At 36.7% G+C, this 7,239-nt stretch overlaps 1 non-coding gene across 1 annotated transcript; it reads left to right on the top strand.

The window, feature by feature from the left end:
- Positions 1-4,549: 4,549 nt before the first annotated feature.
- LOC114675162 (U6 spliceosomal RNA) lies at positions 4,550-4,653 on the top strand. The gene has a single exon (XR_003726257.1). It is a non-coding gene; the product is annotated as a U6 spliceosomal RNA (small nuclear RNA).
- The last annotated feature ends 2,586 nt before the right edge of the window (positions 4,654-7,239 follow it).

The raw sequence follows: 7,239 nt of genomic DNA, 5'->3' as shown, positions 1-7,239 counted from the left end.
TGGATAAAGAAGGGAAAGTTGAAGAGGAGAGGTTTGTTTAATTTTGATTTGTTTGTGTTTGTGGTATCTGTGGTATATGTAGGTACAAATGTTTACTAGATAATGGAATACATGGAGCTAGAGCTCAAAAGAGAGGTCTGGGATAGAGACATAGAGTTTAGAATCACTCGGATCAGTGGCATTAATTAATAACTGTGAAAGTGTAAGAAGAGAAAAGGACCAAAGACTAATCCCTCAGGAATGCCCACATCAAAGGTCTCAGTACATAGCATCAAATAAAAAGCAAATGCAGCAGTGAAATTGATAACTGGATAAGCCTGTTGAATTTGAAATTAGTAAATCATTGACAAAACTGCTTCATTAGAATGGGTAGAGTAGAATTAAGATTAGAAGAAGCTGATGAATAAATGGACTACCAGGAAGTAGAACAAATATTAAACCAAAACCTCAGTTTCCTCATCTGTAAAATGGGACAAAAACACTCCATTCCACAGGAGGTGTTGGTGAGCTGAAATGAAGCAATGTTTAAAGCACTTAGCTCAGCGTCAGGAGCTCTAATCACAAATTATTGTTGTTATTGGCATCATTGTATAAGAAGATGGGTGGTAGCTTCAGGGACTAGTAATACCGTATCAGCATTTGGTTTTGCTTCATTTGATGTTGTTTTAGGTTGAGCAATCATTGATTAGAACCATACGTAAAGAAGAAGACAACAATACAGATGAAGAAATTGAACATTTCAGACAGAGAAGCATGATCCTAAAGGAAGTAAGAGTGAATAAGGGTAAAGACAGAGGAACTAACTTTGGAAAGAAAGGGGTTCATTTTTCTTTTGAGTTGGGCAGGAAAGAGGATATTTAAAGACCTAAGATAGTTGTTAATAGAAGAAATATAAAGAAGCAATGGGAGCATGAAAGAAATATACTGAAAAATTTTACATCAAATTGCCTCAATCTTTTGTGAAAAAAATAGAAGGTATGATCTATGAGTGAGGATAGTGGAGTTATAGTGGATATTGTTTTCAATTGAAAAGCTTACAATAAATCCTGAAGATGCAATAAAATATTAGTTAAGAGACAACTGAGTAGTATTGAGGACCCAGCTGAGGGCAGTATAAATTTTCATTAAATCGTGATAGCATGATTTTTAAACAACCTTGGAATCCTGGAGTGAGAACAGAGTAAGACGATGGCTACCTAGCTTTGGAGGTCAGCAAAGAAGTATGGGATAAACCCAAAAGGGTAAAAAGTAAATTATAGGGATTAGCAAAGCACTTTAAAATGGTTCCCTATGGAAAGAAGTAAATTAAGCCAATCAGGGTGAAGTACTGGATAAATAGGGCAGATTAAAGGAATCATAAACCACAATGAAGACTAAAGAAAAATACAAATTCAATTGATTCAGCAGGTGAGAAGAAATGAGTATAGGGAAAAGATCATTGTGAGTTCTGATTCCAGTGATCGCTATGAAATCTGAAATCTAAAAATGTTCTTACTCTATTTTACCTTATGAGAAAATGACTTCAGGTAATAATGAAAAGAATGTGGCTCCAGCCACACTGACTTTATTTCAGGTCCTTAAATATGTGATGCTCCCTCTAACCACAGGATCTTTCCACATGCTATCTCGTCTGCCTCATTCAGTGCCACCCTCCCTCACCTAGTTAACTCATACTCATTCTCCAATTTTTTTTTTTTTTTGAGACAGGGTCTCAGTCTGTTGCCCCAGGCTAGAGAACAGTGACACAATCACAGCTCACTGCAGCCTTTACTTCTTGGGCTTAAGCAATCCTCCCACCTCAACTTCCCATATAGTGGGACCACATGTGTGAGCCCCTATGCCTGGTGATTTTTTTTTATTTTTAGTAGAGACAAGGTCTCTCTACATTGTCAAGGCTGATCTCAAACTCTTGGGCTCAAGTGATCCTTCTGACTCAGCCTCACAGACTGCTGGGATTACAGGTGTGAGCCATATGCCTGTAAATGGGCTTAATAATAATTCTTAAGATAAAGCACCTGACCTCATCTTTCATTTCTGAATTTAAGTGTGACTTCCCCCAACAAGCCTTTCATGACCTCTCAGACAAAGATATGTTTTCATGGTGCTATGTAGCTCTCTTTCCAGGACTTATTACAGTTGCAATTCTAAATCCATTTCTCTGATTATTTCATTACTATCTTGCACAAAGGAAGAATTAAAAGACACTTAGTGAATTGATGTGGTATTTGAAAAGATATGAGCTATAAGAAATCAATTTGCCTGAGGGATTTTTAAGCAATAACTACAAAAGACTTTCTTATATAATGGAGAACTGTACTGGTCAAATTACCTCCCTAGTACTCCTTTTTGAGAAATTCTTCATAGTTTATGATGCATATTTTAAAATTTATTTACTCTTTGAGGGTAAAATTCAGGTTTGGCAACATCAAATGTTATCATTTGTTGATTTTGCCTTATAGAAACCCAAAGTGTAGAAAGGTGGGTAAACAAGCAGTGTAACAACACCATTTTGGTCTGAAACTGAGCTATGATCTTAAAACAATGAGATACATTCTTAAGTGGTTTTTAATCTGCATCCAAAAACAATTACCATAGGGGTTATGCCCATAATTAAACATTTCCATGAGGGTCTTCCAGCTTCTGGTTCATTGTCCTTAAAAAAATCATATTTCTTTAATGTTACATCTAATATACTTACCTGTTTCCTTTGGAACCTGGGAGCTAAATGAATGGTGAACATTAGCATGCATGGCAGTTCTCTGTATTTTGTTGAAAACTGTATCTCTGTATTTGGAAAACTGTAGTAGCTCCTGTATTGTTATTACCACGATTATTATTCTTAAGCTCTGTATTTCCCAAGCTACTCTAGCTGAGGGATAATGACATATTACAATGACAGTCACAAATCATGGCTCTGCCTCTACTTACTCTGTAGAAATTCCAATCCCCTTCATACATCTTCCAAATAGCTCTGGGGGTCCACAAGGAGAATTTCCCATATGTTCTTTAGCTATGCTGTGGCATTCACCATCCCCCTTTCCCCAACCCTCTTTCTACTCCTGTCTCTTTGACCAGGTATCCTACAAACGCTAATGCCAGAAAGTCACAATCCCACCAAGGGCGCAAATGATGCTCGTGCCTGCCAGAAACACTGCTTCAGGTTCCAATGTTTACCCATATTAGCATCAAGTCTGCCACTATTCATTTTGGATGGAGCTAATATCTGCAACAAGGGCACTGGCTTTGTCTTTGCTACTGAAACCACTGGCACAGTCTACTGCCTCCTACTGTCTCTGCAGGAGTGGCTGGCACCACTGCTGCTGATGCAAGGCATTCTCATCCACTTAAGAAACTGGAATGAAACAGCCCTTTTAGCTTTTACTCATGTCATTACAGTGCCTCAGGCTAAGACTCAGGCAAGATTCCAGATGGGCTGGGACAGAGGACAACCCGAATTATAACATATATTCTACGTTTAGAAAACCCTCTCCACTCTCACCATAGCCAATTATGTTTTAAACCAAGCAAAAAATAAAATAAAATAACATTGAAATGTTATTTGGGACATGTGGAAGGAGAAGGGAAGGAGTTTGATTATTTGTTTATAATTAACTACATACAATTTTAACATAAAACTACAGTTTGAGGATGAGGGTGTTAATATATATAGCTCACCTAAGCATTATTAGGTTCTGGGGCCAAGGATGTCATTGGTAGATTATTTATAGGTGATGAAATTGAGGTAACAAAACAAATTAAAATACATTATATAAATCCATTAAAACTATCTTGCACTTATTCTAACTCAGCTTTTATCTATTTAATAATATTCATTGTAAAGGAATATAAGTAATTTACATTTAATTTGTTATATTTAATACCCCTCATAATGATTGTGCTTACATAAAATCTACAGATACTAGTAGTAGTTAGTATTTATCTAACACATACTACTTGCCAAGCACTGTAATGTATTTGTGGATTATTTTATTTCATTCTCACAAACCTTCTAGATAGCTTCTATGATCAGCTGCATGTTACAGATGAGGAAACTAAGGCTTAGAAAAAATAAATGATCTTCAAAGATACACAAAGCTGGTAAACAAAGAAGCCAGGAATGAAAGTCAGTCCTTAGTGTCTATGCTTGTAATAACCTCGTCTTAAAATTATTGGACACTGCTGCGGCTTGAGGTGAAGGAGCAGAAATGATGAACTCATCCTAAGGAGACGGCCTGGTTGATATCCGGACTTTCACTGGCCTACTATGGTTGATTATCTTGTTATAGGTTTATGTATGCACAGGGGACAATTAGAGGACATTTGAAAATTGCCAAGACAACTAGAAGTTGAGGGACCAAAACCTCAGAAAATAGAGGCACAGAGAAGTACACTAACGGGCTACAAGTGGCTTTTCCCTCTGGGACATTTGCCTCTTATGATATAGGGAGAGAGACTGGCAAGCGAGGCAGAGGGCTCTGGATAGGAGGGAGAGAAGCAACAGAGTTTTTGGCAAACTCACAAGACTAGAAGAAAAATAAATGGAGTTTGTGCTCACTTCAGCTGTACATATACTGAAATTGGAATGATACAGAGAAGATTAAAATGTCCCCTGCGCAAGGATGACAAGCAAATTTGTGAGCGCTCCATATTTTTCAGTGAGATACTGTCTCACACTAGTCAGAATGACGATTACTAAAAGTCAAGAAACAACAAATGCTGGCGAGGCTTTGGAGAAATAGGAACATTTTTACACTGTTGGTGGGAATGTAAATTAGTTCAAGCATTGTGAAAGACAGTGTGGCAATTCTTCAAGGACCTGGAACCAGAAATACCATTTGACTCAGCAATCCCATTACTGGGTATATATCCAAAGGAATATAAATGATTCTACTATAAAGATACATGCACACGTATGTTTATTGCAGCACTATTTACAATAGCAAAGACATGGAACCAACCCAAATGCCCATCAATGATAGAGTGGATACAGAAAATGCGGTACATATACACCACGGAATACTATGCAGCCATACAAAAGAATGAGATCATGTCCTTTGCAGGGACATGGATGAAGCTGGAAGCCATCATCTTCAGCAAACTAACACAGGAACAGAAAAACAAACACCACATCTTCTCGCTCATAAGTGAGAGCTGAACAATGAGAACACATGGACACAGGGAGGGGAGCAACACACACCAGGGCCTGTCGGGGGGTGGGGTGGATGGGAGGGACAGCTTCAGGATAAATAGCTAATGCATGTGGGGCTTAAAACCTAGGTGATGGGTTGATAGGTGCAGCAAACCACCATGGCACACTTATACCTATGTGACAAACCTTCACATTCTGCACATGTATCCCAGAACTTAAAGTAAAATTTTAAAAAAAGTAATTGGATCAAATCAATAAGGAAATAAATGGAGTTTGAGGCTGTTAAGAGAACCAGAACTTTAATGACCAACATCTCAGCCCAGAGAGAAGAGAGAAAGTAAAGTGAGCTGGATACTCTGCTATTTTCCACCATAAACATTTGCTGAATTCATCTGTTGTGTGAAGCAACAGCCTAAGTAATAAGCTAAGTAGAAAGCTACTGAACAGTGGAGCCAAGTTTTCAAGCAGTTTCTTAGTTCTGAGTTTCCACAAAACAGGAGAGGGTCTAGTAAACACAGCTGCTCTTAGTTGAGATCCCTAACAAGCTATACCCCAGGCCTAACACAAAATTTAGATTGAAACTCCAAAAGAAAAAAAGAAAAAATCTTGCAACCCAAGCAAAACTCAGCTCAGTCCCAGATTGGATCAAGGCACTCTGTTCTTAAACAGATTGCCCACCAGAGGCCAGAATGAATCCACTCTATAGGAGAATAATATCATCCAGAATTGCTATAATTTTTAATATACAATGCCCAGTAGTTTCTCAAACATAATGTCCAGAACTCAATCAGGTAGCAGAGAAAGCATTACTTACCAAAACATATAAATTCAGGAAAGGATGAAGAACAATGGAAAGATTAATATCTTAGTAAATATAAGTTAATATTGACTGTACAAAAAGTTAATAATAAAGTCTTGTGTGGTAAAAAAAAAAATAGGTAGAATTAAGATGCATAACAACAATACAAAGGGCTGAAACAGAAATGGACATAAACTATTATTAGGTCATAACATTATCAAGGAAGAAGTTAAACTACTAATTTATATTAAACTTCATGAAATCAAGGAGGCATGTGATTCTAGGGCTGTGATTCTCATTGTAGTCTCAGGAACTTTTTCCACTCTTAAAAATTATTGAGGACTCCAATGAATTTTTGTTTTGTGAGTTGCATTTGTTAATATTTGTCATATTAGAAATTAAAACTGAGAAGTTTCAAAAAGCATTTATTCATTTGGAAATAACAGCATGTTAGATGTGGTGGTGCATGTCTGTAGTCCCAGATACTCAGGAGGCTGAAGCAGGAGAATAACGAGCCCAGGAGTTCGAGGCTGCAGTCAGCTATGATCACACCACTGCACTTCAACCCAGAAACAGAGCAAGAACCCAGCTCTAAAAATAAATAAATAAACAACAACAAAAAAAAGAGTACAAAAGCTGTAAACCAATAAGCCTATTACACAAATTATATAAATTATATGAAAAATAACTATTATTCAAAACAAAAAATCTAGTGACAGTAATAGTGTTGTTTTTATGTTTCTGAAAATTGTTTAAATATCTGGCTTAGTAGAAAACGGTTTTATCCTCATATCTGCTATTGTATTCAATCTGTTGTGATATCACACCCAGGGGAGGTTCTAGAGCATTCCACTATATAGTCATGAAGGAAAAGGGGAGGAAGAGCAAAATGTATTAACATTATTAATAAAAATAATTGTTATCTCAGACTCCTGAAGGACTCTTGGGCATCCCTATAAACCCCTGGACCACATTTTGAGAACCATGACCTTAAAGATACCAGTGAAATGATAGTAAAATAATGTATACGTAAAAAACTAATAGATAAAAATATCGAGAATAATTAATTGTTTCATTCTGAATTAAGGTTAAAAAGGGACAGAAAAAGGAACACAAACACATGGAAATAATAGAAAATAAGATAATAATTGAACAATTACATTAAGTGTAAATGGACCAATGCTCTAATTAAAAGACAAAGTTTGACAATATGGATTTTTTTAAATGTTGCTTACAAAATATGGAACATGCTCATGGATAGGACAAATCAGTATCATTAAACTGGCCATAC

The sequence above is a fragment of the Macaca mulatta genome, chromosome X, assembly GCF_049350105.2.
Source record: "Macaca mulatta isolate MMU2019108-1 chromosome X, T2T-MMU8v2.0, whole genome shotgun sequence".
Taxonomy (NCBI): domain Eukaryota; kingdom Metazoa; phylum Chordata; class Mammalia; order Primates; family Cercopithecidae; genus Macaca; species Macaca mulatta.
This window is presented reverse-complemented; position numbering and strand designations above follow the sequence as displayed.